We start from the raw sequence: 21,331 nt of genomic DNA, 5'->3' as shown, positions 1-21,331 counted from the left end.
TCCCTAGTGATACCGTGCCAAATTTTGTCCAATTGGCGAGTGACATCATCAAAATCCTGGTTTGAGGGCTCTGCCCACAATGCTCGAAACGTTCTCAAGTGAGGAAAGATCAGACTACCTTGCTGGTCAGGGTAGGGTTGGCAAGCACAAAGACAAGCGGTAGAAAGTCTCGCCATATGCAGCTGGGCAGTATGTTGCTTAAATGTATGCCCAGGGTGGCTTTCCATGAAGGGCAACAAAACGAGGCTGTGCTGTACTGGTGCCGTGGATGACAAACAAAGGAATGGCCCCCCAGCCCATCACTTATGGCAGCATGGCGGGCGACAGTCTGTTTGGTGTCCCATTGCTGTCCAGGGCGTTTCCAGGCACGTATTGAACCTGTAATCTCGTTGACTGTGGTGGAATTGTCTTCAGTGATGAGACCTACTTCAAACTGATCCCAAACGACCAACGAATACGTGTTTGGAGACACCCCTGACAGCGCTGGGATACCAACCTGACTGTCGCACGTCATTTGGCCCGATAACCAGGAGTGATGGTCTGAGATGCCATTTCATTTCGTCCTACGATCTCTTTGGTTGTCACTCGCGTCACTCTTACAGCACAGCAGAACGTCGACGACATTCTACGTCCTGTTTTGTTGCCCTTCATGGCAAGCTATTCTGGGCTTAGATTTCAGCAAGATAACGCCCGCCTGCGCTTGGCGAGAGTTTCTACTGCTTGTCTTCGTGCTTACCAAATCCTACCTTGGCCAGCAAGGTCGCCTGATCTCTGCCTAATTGAGAACGTTTCGAGCATTATGGACAGGTTCCTACGACCACTTCGGAATTTTGACCATCTATCGCGCCAATTGGACAGAATTTGGCCAAATATCCCTCAGAGGGGCATCCAATAACTCTATCAATCAATGCCAAGCCAAATAACTGCTGGCATAAGGGGCAGAAATGGACCAAATTTCTCAATTTCTGATACTCATCCTCTTTAATAAATTGCCCAATTTTTCTGAAACTGTAATTATTTGTTTGTTATACATATACGTTTCGTCTTCTGATTTACGTCCCATTCGGATAATTCCTTCGTGAACGTCATTTTTTCTCTTAGAATGTAGTATAATAGAAGTAATAATATTAGTAATAATATTCATCTACACCTACATACATACTCTGTAAGCAACCATATGGTGCAGAGGGTACTCTGTACCATTCCCATTGTCTAATTCGTATGAACTGAAAAAAAAAAAAATCTTACGTGAGAAATACTTCTTGTGTGGTCCTTAGCTTTAACGTTCGTCTTGTGTGTCTGGCTTTCAATGTGATTCACTAAGACACTTCGTTTTGATCCTAGCCCTATATTACACACTTTGTACTTCGCTTACGTGTTGTCATCATTTACTGCTCCTAACCACTTTTCAGAAATGTCCTAATTTAACGATTTTGGAAAAAGCAATTGTTTCCTTGATTTTTTTCTCTTCTCGCTCAAGCCCACTACTATATTCATTTTTCTGGTGTTAAGCAGCCACCTTTAGCACACATTATTTAGCAGTTTTTACATTAATGTTGCTATATCCAAATCACACATGTCCAGTTCACACGCCTTGTTGTAATGAATCGCAGATAATTTTAAAACTGGGGCAGCCACAGCTTACGTAATTACACATAACTGATAGACCATTTCAACCAATATAACAGGTGTTTATACACATGTATTGAAACTGTTAAAATATGATGATTTTCCATTTGAAGAAGGCTGAGATCTTTGCCTAGCCATAACAACTGTTACTCTGCAGCATTCTGTAATAATATGACAAAGCGTTATTCACACCAGAAGATACAACTTAAAAGTTGCAAAACCGTTTGTGTGAGTCTCTAACCGACTTTAAGAAAATCCCCTACAGTGGACTATTGGACCTTTCATCCAGTTTGATACTTTAAAAGTTTTAACACCTTTATATAAAACAACTGTTACACTGTATGAATTGGTCAATCTACTATGAGTAATGAATTGATTTAATAGTATTTCGTTACGTCTCGTGTGTCAATTGGCGCTTTAATTCACACTTCCTGTAATTATTGGCGGTTGCCAACTGTCAGCGGCCTCACTCAGTCTATGTGATACAATGTTATCGTCTCAGATGTCATCAGGTCCTTCGTATCCGAGAGAACACGAAAGCCTGCATAGTAAACTGTAGATAACATTCACAGTAAATATTAAATATGTATTAGTCTGTAAATTCTAACGTTATAAAACTGAAGTAATACTGAGTTGGTTTTTTTTTTTTTGTGCTTTGGGAAGGAAATTTGTGATGGTTTTACATTCAGTGTAAGTTAAACTGTGCTAAATTTTTAACAATTTTACAATTCCTCCGCTATGCTGCCGAGGTCCAAGAATTCCGCTACGCGTAGCAGAATTCCTCTACGGTTAGCAACGTACAGCCAATAGCTGCCTACGATTTTCAGCCCCGCCCCCCACCTCCTTCATAAAGACACCGCCAGTTACACATTTTAGTAGTAGCAGCAGCTTGTCTAGTTCCTATCGTTAGTGTCTGTTGTCGCGAGTGAAGCAGGAGACTGTGGAGCTCTGCAGCTGCGTCTGTGAATCTGTCGATCACGAAACTTGTTTATTTCTTTGTGTTACTCTATGCGTATCGTTAAATGCAGACCCTGTGTCGGAATCGAACATAATCTAACCGAAGAAATTTCAACAACCTTTAAGCATCGTAGATGATGATGATGATGTTGACACTGGTTGAACAATGTAAATAATGCAGTTTAATAAAGTTAGCAATGCGTGCTAGATTCAAACAAAGGGGACAGATAATAAAACCATACAAATTTATGAGCAAGAAGAATCAAAATATAGAGTCTTCCTGTGTATACTTTGTGAATTCTCAGTTGAATAATTTCGTTTTGTGAAGACAATTCTGAACAAGTTTTCAAGAGTCTCTACTAAGACTACTTGTGATTGTGAAGAAAGTGTAGGTACTAAGAAGTTTGAATTCCCAGCTATAAATAGTTATTTTGTGCTAAGCCTAGAAACATGTGAACTCTTTTTTTTTATTTACAGTAGTCCAAGTAACCTCATTTTACCAAATATTCCAGAATTACCCTGAACACTTACTTTTGTACGTACTTCTTTCTTAGATCAACTGAAGTATTTCTTCTGTTACCCATGGTTTCTTCGCAGTTACTGTGTTTGTACTTATGTTTTTCTTTCAAATTTCTGTGATTGCCCTTTTTAGAGATGACCATTCCTCTTCAGGTGTACTGCCTACTGAGCTATTCCTAACTGCTGTATCTATAGCCCTAGAGAACTTCAAGCTCGTCTCATCATCCCTTAGTACTTCCATATCCCACTTTTTTGCGTATTGATTCTTCTTGACTAATCTCTTGAACTTCAGTCTACTCTTAGTAACCACTACGTTTTGATCTGAGTCTGTATCTGCTCCTGGGTACGCCTTACAATCCAGTATCTGATTTCTGAGTCTCTGCCGGACCATGGCGTAATCTAACTGAAATTTTCCTGTACCTCCTGATCTTTTCCAAGTACACCGCTTTCTCTTGTGATTGCTGAACAGAGTATTCGCTGTCACTAGCTGAAAGCTATCACAGAACTCAATCTTTCGCCTCTCTCATTCCTTGCCCCAGTCCAATATTCTCCTGTAACTTTTTCTTCTACTCTTTCCCCTACAACCGCGTTCCAGTCCTCCATTACTGTTAGATTTTCATCTCCCCTTATGCACTGGTTACCCTTTCAATACCCTCAAATCTCTTCATTTTCAGCTTGCGATGTCGGCATGTGTACCTCAATTATGGTTGTTGGTTTACTGTCGATTCTGATAAGAACAAATCTGTCACCGAACTGTTCACAGTAACACACATCTGCTCTACCTTCCTATTCATAACGAATCCTACTCCCATTGTATCATTTTGTGTTGTTGTTGATATTACCCTATACTCATCTGACCAGAGATCTTTGTCTTCTTTCCATTTCACTTCACTGACCCCTGCTATCTCTAGATTGAGCCTTTGTGCGTTTCCCTTTTCAGATTTTCTAACTTCCCTACCACGTTCCAGCTTCTGATACGACACGCTCCGATTTGTAGAACGTTATCCGTTCGTTGGTTACTCAATCTCTTTCTCATGGTCACCTCCATCTTGGCAGTCCCCCCCCCCCCCCCCCCCTCCCGAAGATCCGAAAGGTGGTTATTCCGAAATCTTTTGCCAATTAAGAGATCATCATGACACATTTTCAGGCCACAAGTCATGTGTCTTTAATGCAGTGGTTTGCATCGCCTTCTGCGTGTTCATGCCGTTGATTATTGTTGATTCATCCAACTTTAGGGGTAGTTTCCCGCCCCAAGGACAACAGAGTACCCTGAACTTCTGTCTGATCCTTCACCCTCTTTCATAAGGCCGTTAGCAGGATGACGGTGACTTCTTGTGCCGGAAATTTTCGGCCGCCAATGCTGATTATTAATCAGAATTCAAGGTGGGGCGTGTTTCAAATGTTCACATGTGTGTGAATTCCGAAGGAATCAAAATGCTGAGGTCATCGGTCCCTAGACTTACACACTACTTAAACTAACTTATAAGTTAAACTTCGAGTTACCACTGTTGCCGACTTCGCAAATCAACAATGCTAAAGAGCAGTGGCAACTTTAGTGCCGTTCTTGAAGCTCATGTTTCCATTTTTTTGCATTTCAAAAATGGTTCATGGTTCAAATGACTCTGAGCACTATGGGACTTAACATCTGAGGTCATTAGTCCCCTAGAACTTAGAACTACTTAAACCTTCTACTTCCAGACTGTAGCGCCCAGAAACGCTCGGCCACTACGGCCGGCTTGTATGGAGTGTAGCAATGTATGGAAGTGAAACATGGACGATAAATAGTTTGGAAAGGAAGAGAATAGAAGCTTTTGAAATGTGGTGCTACAGAAGAATGCTGAAGATTAGATGGGTAGATCACACAACTACTGAGGCGGTACTGAATAGAATTGGGGAGAAGAGGAGTTTGTGGCACAACTTGACAAGAAGAAGGGAAAGGTTTGTAGGACATGTTCTGAGGCATCAAGGGATCACAAATTTAGCATTGAACGGCAGCGTGGAGGGTAAAAATCGTAGAGGGAGACCAAGAGATGAATACACTAAGCAGATTCAGAAATATGTATGTTGCAGTAAGTACTGGGAGATGAAGAAGCTTGCACAGGATAGAGTAGCATGGAGAGCTGCGTCAAACCAGTCTCAGGACTGAAGACAACAACAACAACATGGGCGAAGACGGGTCGGCCACGATTTATTTTTTTGCAAATATATGGTCTCATTGCTGAGTATGTTCGATGTCGTGAGTGCGGCAAAATCTCTTGTAGGGAAAGGGAAACACCACATTTCCACACTTCACAGTCATCTAGACGAATAATTTATGGAGATATAGCATTCCCCAGACATAATGCCCCTTTTAATGTTTTATTAAACATGTTGGGCAAATATAAAAAAATGGTTCAAATGGCTCTGAGCACTATGGGACTTAACATCGATGGTCATCAGTCCCCTAGAACTTAGAACTACTTAAACCTAACTAACCTAAGGACATCACACAACACCCAGCCATCACGAGGCAGAGAAAATCCCTGACCCCGCCGGGAAATGTACCGTCCGAAATATGTTAGCTAATTTCACATTGGGATGGGGGGTTGGGGTGGGTGAATGTGTGTGTGTGTGTGTGTGTGTGTGTGTGTGTGTGTGTGTGTGTGCATGTCTGTGACTGTTTCCGTAATGTTCTGTTTTGTTGTGTATGGGGTACGTGATTTTTGTTGATGTCTTTCTAGGCAAGCTTCGGTTCTTTTACGAAGTTCCTGTCTGGTAAGTTCACTATTCAAAAATGTTCAAATGTGGGTGAAATCTTATGGGACTTAACTGCTAAGGTCATCAGTCCCTAAGCTTACACACTACTTAACCTAAATTATCCTAAAGGCACCCATGCCCGAGGGAGTACTCGAACCTCCGCACGGTCCTTGACTGCAGCGCCCTATACCGCTCGCCTAAGTTCACTTTTTCATTTTCTTCTTTTACTGCATTTGACTATTTCGACATATTTTATCGATGTATTACGCCAACACGTGTTTTCGTGGAGTCCAGTACGTAACAGAAATTTCGCAGCTGTCGTTCTTCTTTCGTTTCCCAGCACTAGTATCAGTACGATTCTTTCGAATCTGTACTAGCAATATTGAAGGCGAAACGGTCGGAACAACTGAAATTTGTCTCCTGTCCTTCAGTTGACCTTTACACTGACACTACGTATTCGAAAAGTACGGCATACACTCCTGGAAATTGAAATAAGAACACCGTGAATTCATTGTCCCAGGAAGGGGAAACTTTATTGACACATTCCTGGGGTCAGATACATCACATGATCACACTGACAGAACCACAGGCACATAGACACAGGCAACAGAGCATGCACAATGTCGGCACTAGTACAGTGTATATCCACCCTTCGCAGCAATGCAGGCTGCTATTCTCCCATGGAGATGATCGTAGAGATGCTGGATGTAGTCCTGTGGAACGGCTTGCCATGCCATTTCCACCTGGCGCCTCAGTTGGACCAGCGTTCGTGCTGGACGTGCAGACCGCGTGAGACGACGCTTCATCCAGTCCCAAACACGCTTAATGGGGGACAGATCCGGAGATCTTGCTGGCCAGGGTAGTTGACTTACACCTTCTAGAGCACGTTGGGTGGCACGGGATACATGCGGACGTGCATTGTCCTGTTGGAACAGCAAGTTGCCTTGCCGGTCTAGGAATGGTAGAACGATGGGTTCGATGACGGTTTGGATGTACCCCTCGACGATCACCAGAGGTGTAAGGCCAGTGTAGGAGATCGCTCCTCACACCATGATGCCGGGTGTTGGCCCTGTGTGCCTTGGTCGTATGCAGTCCTGATTGTGGCGCTCACCTGCACGGCGCCAAACACGCATACGACCATCATTGGCACCAAGGCAGAAGCGACTCTCATCGCTGAAGACGACACGTCTCCATTCGTCCCTCCATTCACGCCTGTCGCGACACCACTGGAGGCGGGCTGCACGATGTTGGGGCGTGAGCGGAAGACGGCCTAACGGTGCGCGGGACCGTAGCCCAGCTTCATGGAGACGGTTGCGAATGGTCCTCGCCGATACCCCAGGAGCAACAGTGTCCCTAATTTGCTGGGAAGTGGCGGTGCGGTCCCCTACGGCACTGCGTAGGATCCTACGGTCTTGGCGTGCATCCGTGCGTCGCTTCGGTCCGGTCCCAGGTAGAGGGGCACGTGCACCTTCCGCCGACTACTGGCGACAACATCGATGTACTGTGGAGACCTCACGCCCCACGTGTTGAGCAATTCGGCGGTACGTCCACCCGGCCTCCCGCATGCCCACTATACGCCCTCGCTCAAAGTCCGACAACTGCACATACGGTTCACATCCACGCTGTCGCGGCATGCTACCAGTGTTAAAGACTGCGATGGAGCTCCGTATGCCACGGCAAACTGGCTGACACTGACGGCGGTGGTGCACAAATGCTGCGCAGCTAGCGCCATTCGACGGCCAACAGCGCGGTTCCTGGTGTGTCCGCTGTGCCGTGCGTGTGATCATTGCTTGTACAGCCCTCTCACAGTGTCCGGAGCAAGTACGGTGGGTCTGACACACCGGTGTCAATGTGTTCTTTTTTCCATTTCCAGGAGTGTATAAAGGGTGTCCCAGCTATCTTGTCCACCCAAAATATCTCTGGAATAATAATAGCTATTGGAAAACGACTTTCGCCGGTATCAATGTAGGGCTGGGGCCCATGAATGTACATATTTGGAAACATTCTAAAACGAAAGCATATGTGTTTTTTAACACAAACTTAAGTTTTTTTTAAATGGACCTCCTATATTTTTTCTTCAGCAATCCATAGCATGACAATGCACGTACACAATGGCGTTGATTGCATCGCAATATTCCCATTACATCCCGAGATATTAAGACGCGAAGTTGACGCTTGAAACACCCGACATGCGCTGCTAGCGCTTTCCTGAGGCTCAGGCGTGAACCCCACGCTGCCCGTAATCGCGATGTGATTGACATGCGCAATCACACTTCCATACTCATCAAGAGGTCCGAAACGAATAATATGGTCTGCTGCCATCCTGCATTAACGTCGTACATTCCAGCAGGTATTTATCCCATAGGCTAGGGGTGATGCGGTTCTATAACATATCTGTGTACCGCAACGTTAGTCACAAAGTTAACTTCGCTAATCGTTAATCCGTTACTAAAAAGGTAATGCCGTTCAACGTTAAAACTTAACTTTACGGTAGATCTAGCGCAAGTGACAGTTAATCATTCACTCGTAATAGTAAAATTCATGTTGATGGTTTTAGTGAAACGAGCAAGTGGACTAAAAGTTTTACCGTTGTTTAGGTAAAAATGTTTTGATTTGGGAAGTTCAGGTAGGACATAGAAGATGAATGTAAACATGTTTAACCAATTAGTTTTATTATCACATAATTATCAATGTTATGTTTATCTAATGCATTAAATGACAAATTGTTGCAAACAAATGTTTCTTAACATCACTGGGTAAAATGGCCCTTTGTAGAAACTTCCACTGTGATACCAGCACTACATACTGAACATAGCGTTCACATCTCATGCTCAAAGTGATGCCCATTGGCTTGCATACATAGGGTCACTCAGCGGATGAAGGATGCCCTACTTCGTGCTACTGTTTCCTCTTTGATGGCTGTACAAGCATCAATAATGCGTTGCTTCATGTCCTCTGGTGTTGGTTCATGTTGGTAAACAGCATCCTTCACTGCTCCCCAAAGAAAATAATCCAGCGGTATAAGGCCCGGAGATCCGGCAGGCCACCTAACTGGGCCACCTCGTCCAATCCACCTACCAGGGAACTTACGGTTCAGAAGTCGTCGTGCTCGTAAGGCGTTATGTGCAGGGCATCCGTCATGCTGATACCACATGACCATTCTCCAGTTCAAAGGTACGGTGTCCAAGAGAACAGGAAGATTGTGTCGTATAAATCTGGAGTATTGTCTGCCATTTATAAAGAAAGGTCTGATAATGGTATCTCCAATAATCCCACACCAATCATTAACTTTCCACGGACGTTTATGCTCTACCTGACGGAGCCATTTTGGATTGTCTGTGGACCAATAATGCATATTCCACATATTGACAATTCCTTTGTTGGAGAATGATGCCTCGTCGGTAAAGAGAACATCTGCAAAAAAAAAAAAAAAAAATTGGATTAGTCAGAAGTTTTTGCTGAGCCTACCGACAAAATGTTACCCTATTGCGGAAGTCATTTCCATGAAGATACTGGTGTAACTGAACATGATAAGGATGAAATTTATGACGTTTAAGAATACGCTGTGTACTTGATTTCGACACACCAACTTCACGTTCAATTTGACGTGTGCTGATTTGAGGATTCACAGCTATGGTAGCGAGGACAGCAACTTCAGCACGATCATCTGTGCGTGTTCTAGGACGATGTCGAGGTCTTGGATTTAAGCTTCCCGTTTCACGTAGACGAGATGGAGACGACCAAACATCCGGCGCGAAGGCGATAGTGTATCGTGATCTACCGACATCTCTAGACAACATCCGACGCCAATGCCTCACCATAATTCCGGACATGCTTCACAGTGCTTTCCACAAGATTATACCTCGACTACAGCTATTGTAGATGAATGATGGTGGACAAATTGAGCATTTCCTGTAAAGAACATCTTTGCTTTGTCTTACTTTGTTATGCTGATCAGATAAAGCGCCACCTGTCGGACTTTTTTTGAACTTTTGTATTTTTTGGTTCTAATAAAACCCCAAGTCATTCCAAGTATGTGTGTCAATTTGTACCTCTCTATCTACATTATTCCGTGATTTATTCAGTTTTCAAATTTATACTGACTTTTTGATCACCCGGTATGTCAACTGAAGAGCAGGATACAAATGTTGTGTACAGCTATATAGCTCAACTAAAAAATGGGATACTGTTAGCATCGAAGGCGAAAAAAAAAAAAAAAGAAACTCTACCCCATAGTGCAGTACGGGATACAAATTGTATATGTGTTGTCATATTGCCTCTTCACGTAGTTCAACTGAGGTACCGGTTGCAAATGTAACGTACGTCCATTTCCACGTTTTCGATAGCAGTGTACATATATTGATGTCAACGGAAGTATGGGATACAAATATTATGTATGTAGCTCGTTCTGCCATTGGTAGTACTAATATCTACGTAAGAACAGACTGTTAATGATAATGGAGGCGAAATAAGTAACACATGTAAAATTTGTATCCCGTGGTTCATTTAGGGTTTACTGAAGCAGGGGATACATAGTTCAACTGAACAACAGGACACTAATTCTAGTGAAAACGAAGAAATCGACGTACGCCAAACTTATATTCCGTACTGCACTTAAGCAATACAGTTCGATTGAGGTTCGAGATACAACTCATATATTTGTGACGTGATATATTCTATGCAACCAATATTTTCCATCTATTTCTCCCTTTAATTTTCCAGAGAAATAATACGATACAAACACGCGATATCCTTAACGTGAAAATATTATTGGGTTTTACATATGTCAACTATATTTTTCGTCTCTCGTATTCCTTTGTTTCTGAACATTCTTGTCAACTCTTTCATCTGTGTAATGGATGATCTCCGGCCAATTCTGGCGTCATTGGTCGAAGCCGACGGATTGTATCCCCTGCTTCACTAGACCCGAAAATTACTACCGAAATCAGTCCATAAAATTTACAAATATTTATCCTAAAAATCTGGGAAATAAGAAAGTTTTGGAACATTAAACGTTAAACCAACTACCAAGAAAACCGACCGGCAAAAGAAAATACGCAAGGTTGGTGGATAGTTGTTTTGGGGAAGGAGACCAGACAGCGAGGTCATCGTTCTCATCGGATTAGGGAAGGATGGGGAAGGAAGTCGGCCGTGCCCTTTGAAAGGAACCATCCCGGCATTTGCCTGGAGCGATTTAGGGAAATTACGGAAAACCTGAATCAGGATGGCCGGACGCGGGATTGAACCGTCGTCCTCCCGAATGCGTGTCCAGTGTCTAACCACACGCAAGGTAAGAGCAACAGCACTACTACGCTATTGGTTGATGGTAAATATGGGATGAAAATGCATTTCTGCGAGACCCAATGCGTAACACGCAGTTTTTTTAAATTTCTTTTTCAGTTAGTTTTGTAGATTTTTACGAATATATTATACATGTATGTATCACAAGATAACGAATTATTTTCATTGATTGGGCGCGTAGAAATCACTTATCAGTCTTCTGTTTCATCAGATGCATAGTTTACTGCACCGAATTTTATGAACGAGCGCGACGTCATCTGTGGTTTGTTTACGTGTTGTGCGAGCCGTAATAGTAGTGAAGTTCGGCTGCACGCTGATTTACGTCTATGTACAGCTGTGGTGAAATTAAGATCACAGACCGAAATGATGGATAATTCATCCGACGAGGAATCAGCTGCTCATCCTACGCTTAATACAGAATAAGAAAACATCGCAGATACTGATAACGCAGTTGCAGCGACTAGTGGTACTCAGTCGCAAGCGACAGATGATAGTATATCAACTGTGGTATCTGGTCCAGATTCCGCAAATGTACAAGGTCCAGACGTGTACCAACGTAACTACACTTATGACCCATTTCCTTTGCAGTATTAATTCTCATTTTGAACTACTCACTTTGAACCTCACTTGAACCACAACAGCCACACATTATACACATATTTAGACAAATGTAGACAGATTTGATGTGACAATTTGAAACTCAGATAACAGCCCAAATTAATACACAGATAGCGAGTGTAACCACTCAAATGAACAAGCTAGACAGTCATGTAAAAAACCTTACTGATATGCAGAATAACCTGACAACACAATTAACGTAACTAAAAAGAGAGGCAGCGGATCAGGTAATAGAAGTAGTGCGTGAAGATTTAAATTCCATGAATGAGGATATTGATCATTTAAAACCACACTTAAGGATGTGCCAGATCAGATACGTAAGTTGAATGAAAATTTCAATGCTATGAGTGTACAGAAAACTGAGCTCAATACAAAATGCATGAAGTTGTAGATCAAGTTAAGGACGTGACAAAACAGCAAAAACAGCAGTTTTGAGGACTTTCTAGAAGAAAAAGACACACATATAAACCGTACTATAGAAACATATTTAGAGAAATCAAAAAGTAACACAATGGAACATGTATACACTACATCACAAAACACATCTGTAGTTAAACTGCGAACTAACATAGGCCAGATAAAAGGAAACTTTGACACAGGACTTACCAGGATGGCAGAATCAAATAGTCGAGCAACTTAACAGGGAACTTAGTGCAATGAAAGAACGACACCAAGACACAGAAGAACAGCTTTACAATATAGCCACAGGTAAGAGCGATAGTGCAGTCAGTGACTACCCTACTCCGAATGTACGTGTGTGTTCACCAAATTATGAGATGTACGGCAACCAACGACACCATGATGAAGGAAGGAAACAGCAGATAGCTGAACCCACTTTATCATCAGTTTGTTAGATGAGAGTCTTATAAAACATCGGCAATTTCAAGTGTTTATCACTGAAAAGAAGTCTGTGTATTTGGTAATTTTTATAAAGTCATTCAAAACTGTATTGCCTAAAACGTGCTCAGAACAGCAAAAGATACAATATGTTACATGTAACATCCAAATCGATGGAAATGTCAGAAATTTGTCAGACATTAGAACAGTTTGAAAACGCGTTTCTTTCGAAGTACTGGTCACATGGCGTTCAAGAGAGATTAAGAAAAGCCCTATTCCGCCCTGAACCATACAATCCAAAATTTGTGTCATTGCAAAAGTATTTTGAGAAATATTTAAATAAGACAAGATTCTGGAACGAGCCAATCACACAAAATGTCGTCCTCCGCATTCTGAAAAGCTAAACTCCCGCTTAATATTCGGGAAAGGCAAGTAAAACTACCCGAAAGCAATTTGAAGTATTTTCTATCTGTCTTGGAGTGTATTGAATTAATTAATGAAAATGCAAGACAGAGCCACACCAATCAAAATAATTTCCGTAGCAACCAGCTTGCGCAGCGCCAGCCGCAGTACGGCGTCAACAAAGTAGCGTGGGCCGGTGAATCACAACGGGCTTTTGTCGATCCTGTCGCAGCAGCGCATAGGTCAGGCCCAAGTTCTAGAGGCAATTTTAGTAACAACTATAACCAAAATTTTAAACCAGGGTATAAAAGGAAAAGAAAAAATGGTGACAGAAACTACTCTGGCTACTCCGGTAACCGGAAACGGAATAGAAACAATAACGGGAATCATTGGGGTAACGCTTACAGTAATTTTCAGGCTCAATTTAGCAACAACACGACTGACCTACGAAGTGTGCAGTGGCAGTACCCGATTAGTAATCAACCCTATCAGTCTCATTCGCAAAGTAGCATTACGCCTATGGTCTCAGGGCAGAATCATTATCGGAATGCGCAACAGGGGAACACGTCGGGAGTGAATATTACAGAAGTGACAAACGAAACACCTACAAATAGTAATAATGTGTAGTTAAACTAACCGTGGCCTCATTATGCTCCCCCTTGTTGACCACGGATAGCTGTGGGGGCGATCCATGCTACCATGGTAGTAATTTCCTAAGGTATCAAGATGAAAAAAGGTGAGACAGGTATTGATCTCTATCACAGAACAAGTTCAACGCCATAAGGAAACACTTTGACAAACAGCTTCATGGTGTTGCCAGATTTGTGTTAGGAGAAAAGGAGTTATTTAAAACCCGTGTGAAATAATCTCTGTTAGCCAAGAAAAACGCTAAGTGGCAAATGAAGTATACTGGTCCATACATTATTGTATGTATTCCGCATGACGGATATTATTTACTTGCGTATTCTCACAATGGTAAAATCAAAGGGCTCTATTCACGCAGAGACTTGAGGAAGTTCTACCATGTTTAAGTATCACACTTTAGATTTACCATGCAATACGGTTATGGTAAAGTAAGTATATTTGATGCAGCTACATGAATCGGAGCATTTCACTATCTTTGTTTACATTTGTAAGTAACTGAGGACACAATACAGAAGCAACCTAGGACATGCACTTCAGTTGATGACTAGCCATGTTAGTACCATGTGTAGTTAGAAGGTTTGACTGAATAGTTTATGTTCACAGTGGTATTTTAGTTTTGAGTTTATGTAAGAAGGATTCTGGAGCGAACAATTAGCACAGACCTCTGAACAAAGTATCTGTAAGTTTTCTTATGCACAGAGTAAGTAACAGAAAATATTGGACTCCCTAAGGTACATAAGTATATGGTCACACAAGTACATGTTATGTTGCAGAGAGAATTTTTTTATGATGTATCCACACCACAAGGCATTATCTATGATTACATGGAGCAAAATGTGTTTTTTTTAATGGTGAAATGTTGAGGACAATATTATAGAAATGGAAGAGAATGTAGATGATGATGATGAAATGGGAGATACGATACTGCGTGAAGAGTTTGACAGAGCACTGAAAGACCTGAGCCGAAACAAGGCCCCGGGAGTAGACAACATTCCATTAGAGCTACTGACGGCCTTGGGAGAGCCAGTCCTGACAAAACTCTACCATCTGGTGAGCAAGATGTATGAGACAGGCGAAATACCCTCAGACTTCAAGAAGAATATAATAATTCCAGTCCCAAAGAAAGCAGGTGTTGACAGATGTGAAAATTACCGTACTATCAGTTTAATAAGTCACAGCTGCAAAATACTAATGCAAATTCTTTACAGACAAATGGAAAAACTGGTAGAAGCCGACATCGGGGAAGATCAGTTTGGATTCCGTAGAAATATTAGAACACGTGAAGCATAGAAAAGGAAAGGGAAACCTACGTTTCTAGCACTTGTAGACTTAGAGAAAGCTTTTGACAATGTTGACTGGAATACTCTCTTTCAAATTCTAAAGGTGGCAGGGGTAAAATACAGGGAGCGAAAGGCTATTTACAAGTTGTACAGAAACCAGATGGCAGTTATAAGAGTCGAAGGGCATGAAAGGGAAGCAGTGGTTGGGAAGGGAGTGAGACAGGGTTGTAGCCTATCCCCGATGTTATTCAATCTGTACATTGGGCAAGCAGTAAAGGAAACATAAGAAAAATTCGGAGTAGGTATTAAAATACATGTAGAAGAAAGAAAAACTTTGAGGTTCGGCGATGACATTGTAATTCTGTCAGATACAGCAAAGGATTTGGAAGAGCAGTTGAATGGAATGGACAGTGTTTTGAAAGGAGGATATAAGATGAACATCAACAAAAGCAAAACGAGCATAATGGAATGTAGTCGAATTAAGTCGGGTGATGCTGAGGGAATTAAATTAGGAAATGAGACGTTTAAAGTAGTAGAGGAGTTTTGCTATTTGGGGAGCAAAATAACTGATGATGGTCGAAGTAGAGAGGATACAAAATGTAGACTGGCAATGGCAAGGGAAGCGTTTCTGAAGCGTTTGTGAATTTTTTTATTTTCAGGAAAAATGTAATTTCAGAATCATAGAAAAGACTTGTGAAATATAATTTTACCGTCAATGTGCTACTGAAAATGGTATTTGTACACAGCAACAATGACGCTGCAGACCCATCACAAAGAACGGAACTATGGACTTGTATAAAACGTAATGTAATACTCATGTAAAGGACGATGCAGTAATTTTTATGTGTAGTGTGTAAGTTAACGCATCTTTTGTGTAATCTGAAAGTGGTGATGAGAAATCCCTTAAAAGACACTAACCGTGCAATTCAAGTACGTGTGTTAAGTAGTGAAGGAATTACCAGTATGTAAAGTGGTTGGGCTCATTTCCTAGAATTTGACATTTCTTCGGACAATTCGCCGAAGGGGGGCAATATAAAGGAACCTAATAATCTTTTCTTATTGATAAACGTAAAGAGAATTATTCGACTCTCATACCAAAGATTAACTTAAAAAGTATTTAACAGTGACGGACAAAAGAAGATTTACACTTTTCGTTTATTAGTTTCAGTAATAGTTACCTTTCGTTGTTCTCTTGTCCTGGTGATGGTATGTATACACGAAGTGCTCTATAATTACAAATGAAATTATGGTAAAAAATGAAAGAAACTTCTGAAACAATACGATTTTCTCATTTACGGTACCACGGATCGCAGCTCCTGTAGCTCTGGAAGATCATTATCATTATTATTATTATTATTATTATTATTATTATTATTTTAATTTTGTATGGAGTATTCAGATGGAGGCGACGATCTTCACAACGCAGCTCAACAACAGCGGTACGTAAATGTGTTCATCTCTTTCCCTTCGTGACCACCAATGTCCATTTCAATACTTAGGTCATATTTGACGCGACATTCTGAACCTGCAACCTTCCTTTTCATTTAATTTTATTTTAATTTCATTTTAATTTTGTATGGAGTATTTAGATGGAGGCGAAGATCTTCACAACGCAGCTCAACAACAGCGGTACGTAAATGTGTTCATCTCTTTCCCTTCGTGACCACCAATGTCCATTTCAATACTTAGGTCATATTTGCCGCGACATTCTGAACCTGCAACCTTTCTTTTCATTTAATTACGATGTCCGATTATTTTCTTTCTCAGGTAACTAAAAACATTTTAACCAATTCTTTTTGCCCAGGCCACAGGGAATGATAGAACATACATGCCTCTATCCCGATTGTACGTTCGCATACAACTGAATGTGTACCGACGTAATTACACTTACGACCCACTTTCTTCACAGTATTAATTCTCATTTTGAACCACTAACTCGGGAATGTACGTGACCTATTTTGTTTAGTCCGTTGGGTGTATTCCTTAATAATGTTACTTATAGTATTCAGTGACTTAGTTTTCACTATTGACCTTTGCCTGTGTCGCAACGGCGCTTCGCGCAAAATAATTATTACGCGACATTCATACTAACTCTTATTTCAAAATTACGACACCGGCTGACTAAGCTTCTAACAATTTAACAGGTGGTTACACACTATATGACTACAGCTTTGTTCGCCACCATACATTTTGTTTTTCCACCATGACTTCGAGGTCGGTGTCAGGTGCTAAACCACATTAACACATTTCGATCCACTGGCTCTCACAGAAAGCTGGACATCACACATAGAAACTGGAATTTTGCACCATTGTGGAGCGTTTCCAAACAGCTACCCGAAAGCGATGACCTCAACATTTAATTTCATCTTTCACGGTGGCAGGGAAGCAGACGTCCAGGTGTTCTGTTTCAAAGAGACAAAGAGCAAGGATTCCTGACCTTGTAGCCATTTATGCAATCACTGTTTTGGTGCTTGCCATCCCCGGAAGGTGTTGCTCCCACCAAGACTCTCTCCATCACAAACAAGTGGTATCGGTCAATCATTATGATTTGTGATAATCAACAGAATACCAGTGGACAGATTGAGTGGAAAAAAACACCATCGATATGCAGCAGTGTACTATAATAATCATCACAGTTGATAATGCGATCACTTTTACCAGTTTTTACGTTATTTCAACGCTATTCAGTTACACAGCAGCATGCTTCCCAACCATTCCTGCAGTACTTCGTGTGTACCATACAGCAGATGGCAAATGTAGATTACTGTGCAGTGTGTCCATTTACGGTTAATTGTCGAACGTATACACCACAGTATACCAGACATCATCCTATACCAATGCAGTTAGGTTGGTTACATAGTTCTAGCACTACTATCATAATGTGAAATTTATTATTATGTTTGCCCATCTTTCCCTAAGCGGATGAGAGCCACAGAGGATTCTCGCAATTTTAGCACAAAATTGGAGATTGAAAGAACTCCCCATATTGTCTTTGGCCAACACTCCCTACAACACTGTCACTTATTTAATTTGCAGCTGAGCAGAAGTAGGAGGGCACTACATCCACTACTTACCACATCTTGTAAAGGATCAGAGCGAATTGAGTCCATAACTATGGTTCACACCTATCATTAACTTAGAATCACTGCAGTTATGAAACTGGAGACTCGATTTATGTGCAAGCTGTGGCAGGGAAATTCAGTACTTTGTATTCACTTTCATTTGTCTAGAGGAGGGTGTTGAAATAGCTTTTCCATCGATGAACATGATTAACCCTATGGGTTTCAAACCCTCTTCTGACTGTGGTATGGAGTTGATCGCTGTTAGCGATTGCAGGTAGATAGCACACACAGAACATGTCAATTGCAAGCTATGCCACTTGTCTGAGGCATCCTGAGAGAACAACAGGAAAATAAATGGTTTATTGCATGATACATAACCTGCAGCAATGTCTCCCTCTCTCTGGAATACATCGTCAGCCTACTCTATTCCACTTCGTAATTGAAAACGGGAACCACGTGTGTACGTTTACCTCACCCCTCATGGTAATGTGCATGTGCGTCAGTGAAAAAGACCAATAAAAAGGTGTTAGCATGTGGACGTAATGTGCTGTTCCTGTCTCTTCTGTACCTAAGGCCCATCACCGTTCCCTTTGGATCCCTACGTAATTCGGTGCTCTCCGATACACACGATCGAACAGCGGAGGAGTGGTACTCAAGCGTCAAATTAAGGTTACAATATCTCCGGATGTAATTAACATTTTACAATGCAACAAACGGCACTGATTACGTATTTGTTTATATGTTCAGATGTGCTAACAAAACTAACGGGGTTCCATTTTTAAAAAAACGTAGGTTTGTGTTAAAAAACATACTTCTGTGCATTTTTTTATGGTTTGTATTAATCAATTACACTAGCCCCTCTCCTCACGTTCGGTCTGTGGAATCGATTCGCCAGTATTTGATGTGGTTTACGAAATATATCCAGCGGTAACGTTAGGTGACTCACCCTGTATATGACCTGCATTAGATAATTAAGAGTGTTGCACTCTGCATGATTAATATTTCAGAAACTACATGTCTTAAACATTGTAGTGTGCTTAAGTACAGAACTGTATAGCCTTAGGAGTGCATGTGTTTATGTTCTATGACTGTTTATCTCTTGCCAATACCTTCTGCATGCTGATCCCAGACACTAGAGCAACACTTTAGAATTGATAGCACAGATGTTTTACATAAAATGTTTCAAACTCCATCTGAGTGGAACTCCATCATGCATAAACCACACATTTCTTCTTAACTGTGTGTTATTTCACCACAACACTCCCATGTATACTAACACCGTAAAGGGTGGTAACCTCCTCGACAAGCGCGCACCTGGAGAGATCTTGAAAACTTGGATGGGTGCCACGAGGAGGATGTGTGCAGAAAAGTCTTCCCTGAACAGCAGGTGTGAAGTAAGCTTGCTCTCTTCCATCACGAGATGTTGAATGTAAGGGTATAGAACTCTTCTACTTTTAATCAGCCACAAACTGAATCTGTGACAGTGTTGTAGGGAGGGTTGGTCAGAAACAATGTGCAGAATTCTTGCAATCCCCAACTTTATCCTAAGAATGCGAGAACGCTGTGAATCTCATCCAAACAGAAAACGATGGGCAATCGTAACTGTAACTTTCATATGATGATGTAAGTGCTAGAAATATATAGCTAACCTAACTGCTTTGATATAGGATGATGTCTGGTACACATTGGTGTATATGTTCAAGATTGGCGAATGAACATACTGCACAGTAATCTATCTACATTCGCAATCTGCTGTATGCTACACACAAAGTGTGGGAGGGATGGTTTATGATGATACAAAAATTGGGAAGCATGCTGCTGTCTCGTTGGTCAATATTAAAATCATTGAAAAACTATCGCTTATTACAGTACATTGCCCCATAATGATGGCGTTTTTTCCACCCCATTCATCCACTGGTATGTTGTTGATTATCACATATTGATTGACTGATACCATTTCTTTTTGATGAAGAGAGTCTTGGTGGCAGCAACACCTTTCCGGGTGGCCAGCACGGAAACAGTGATCGCACACTTGGCTGCAGTATAAGGAAACAATGCTCTCGGTCTCTTTGAAACAGAACACCTGGACATCTGCTTCCCCGTCACTGTGAAAGATGAGATTAAAAGCAGAGATCACCACCTTCAGGTAGCTGTCTGGAAACGCTCCACAATGACTCTTCCAGTTCCCATATGATGTGATGTCTTTCACATTTTTGTCAATAAGAAACCCTGCCTCTACCTCTTATTTCAACCATCCTGTGCGTTGTAGAAGTAGCTTGTTTACACTTTGCAATGTCCAGCTTTCTGTGAGAGCCAACTGATCAAAATGTGTTAATGTGATTTAGCACCTGACAGAGATGTCTGAGCTGTAGTCATATGGTGCTGGGATGTGTTACTGCTGAAAAACAGTGTATCAAACTGCTAATGACAGAGCAACACAGGTACCCCCTCTTGCAACTGATACTCTTTGGGATATGGTCCTCCTACAGCATGGGCGATGAAACTTTACACTAGTCTGTGCAAGTGACTTCGATCACTGGCCACCTGCTCCAGTGGAATGATTCAAATGGCTCTAAGCACTATGGGACTTAACATCTGAGGTCACCAGTCCCCTCGACTTAGAACTTCTTAAACCTAACCAACCTAAGGACATCACACACATCCATGTCTGAGGCAGGATTCGAACCTGCGACTGTAGCAGCAGCGCGGTTCAGGACTGAAGCGCCTAGAACCGGTCGGTCATATAGGCCGGCTGCTCCAGTGCAGCAATACCTGTATATTTGAAAGGATCGCCACATATGCTCGATGTCAGCACTCAGACAGTATTTGTTTTCAATATATCGGAAGAGAGGGACAGGGTAATGTCTTTCCGAGTTCTCTACTTGGTGACATAAGTAGAGTTCTTATAGTTTGTAGTCTTTCTCTGTTGGGTGGAACAAAATAACGAGGATAGAGAGAATGTTTAGGTGACACACATAAATGCACCCTGAGGGAGGCAGATCTCCTTGCAGTTCCTGTACGTAGTTCGCAAATGCACCGCAATGCTGCAGCAGAATCCTTATTCTTCTTCCAGTTCCCCTGTGGTGTGGAAACTTACAAATTTTATTGATAAGCAGCACCACTGTAAGTGCTTGTACTGTCTTTCCTACTACCTCACGTTGCAGGAGAAAGCTTCGTTTGGCACAGGCCTTACACACTGTACACAGTTGGTGGAGCTACGACAATAAGTTCTCATTTCCACTGAGTGGTCAAAACGTGGTCCTGTCACTTTAACTTAGATCACCCTCTTTCACCACAGAATGCAGACAGTTGTTGTTACAGGGTGTTTCAAAAATGACTGGTATA

This window comes from Schistocerca gregaria, chromosome 4 (assembly GCF_023897955.1).
Source record: "Schistocerca gregaria isolate iqSchGreg1 chromosome 4, iqSchGreg1.2, whole genome shotgun sequence".
Taxonomy (NCBI): domain Eukaryota; kingdom Metazoa; phylum Arthropoda; class Insecta; order Orthoptera; family Acrididae; genus Schistocerca; species Schistocerca gregaria.
This window is presented reverse-complemented; position numbering follows the sequence as displayed.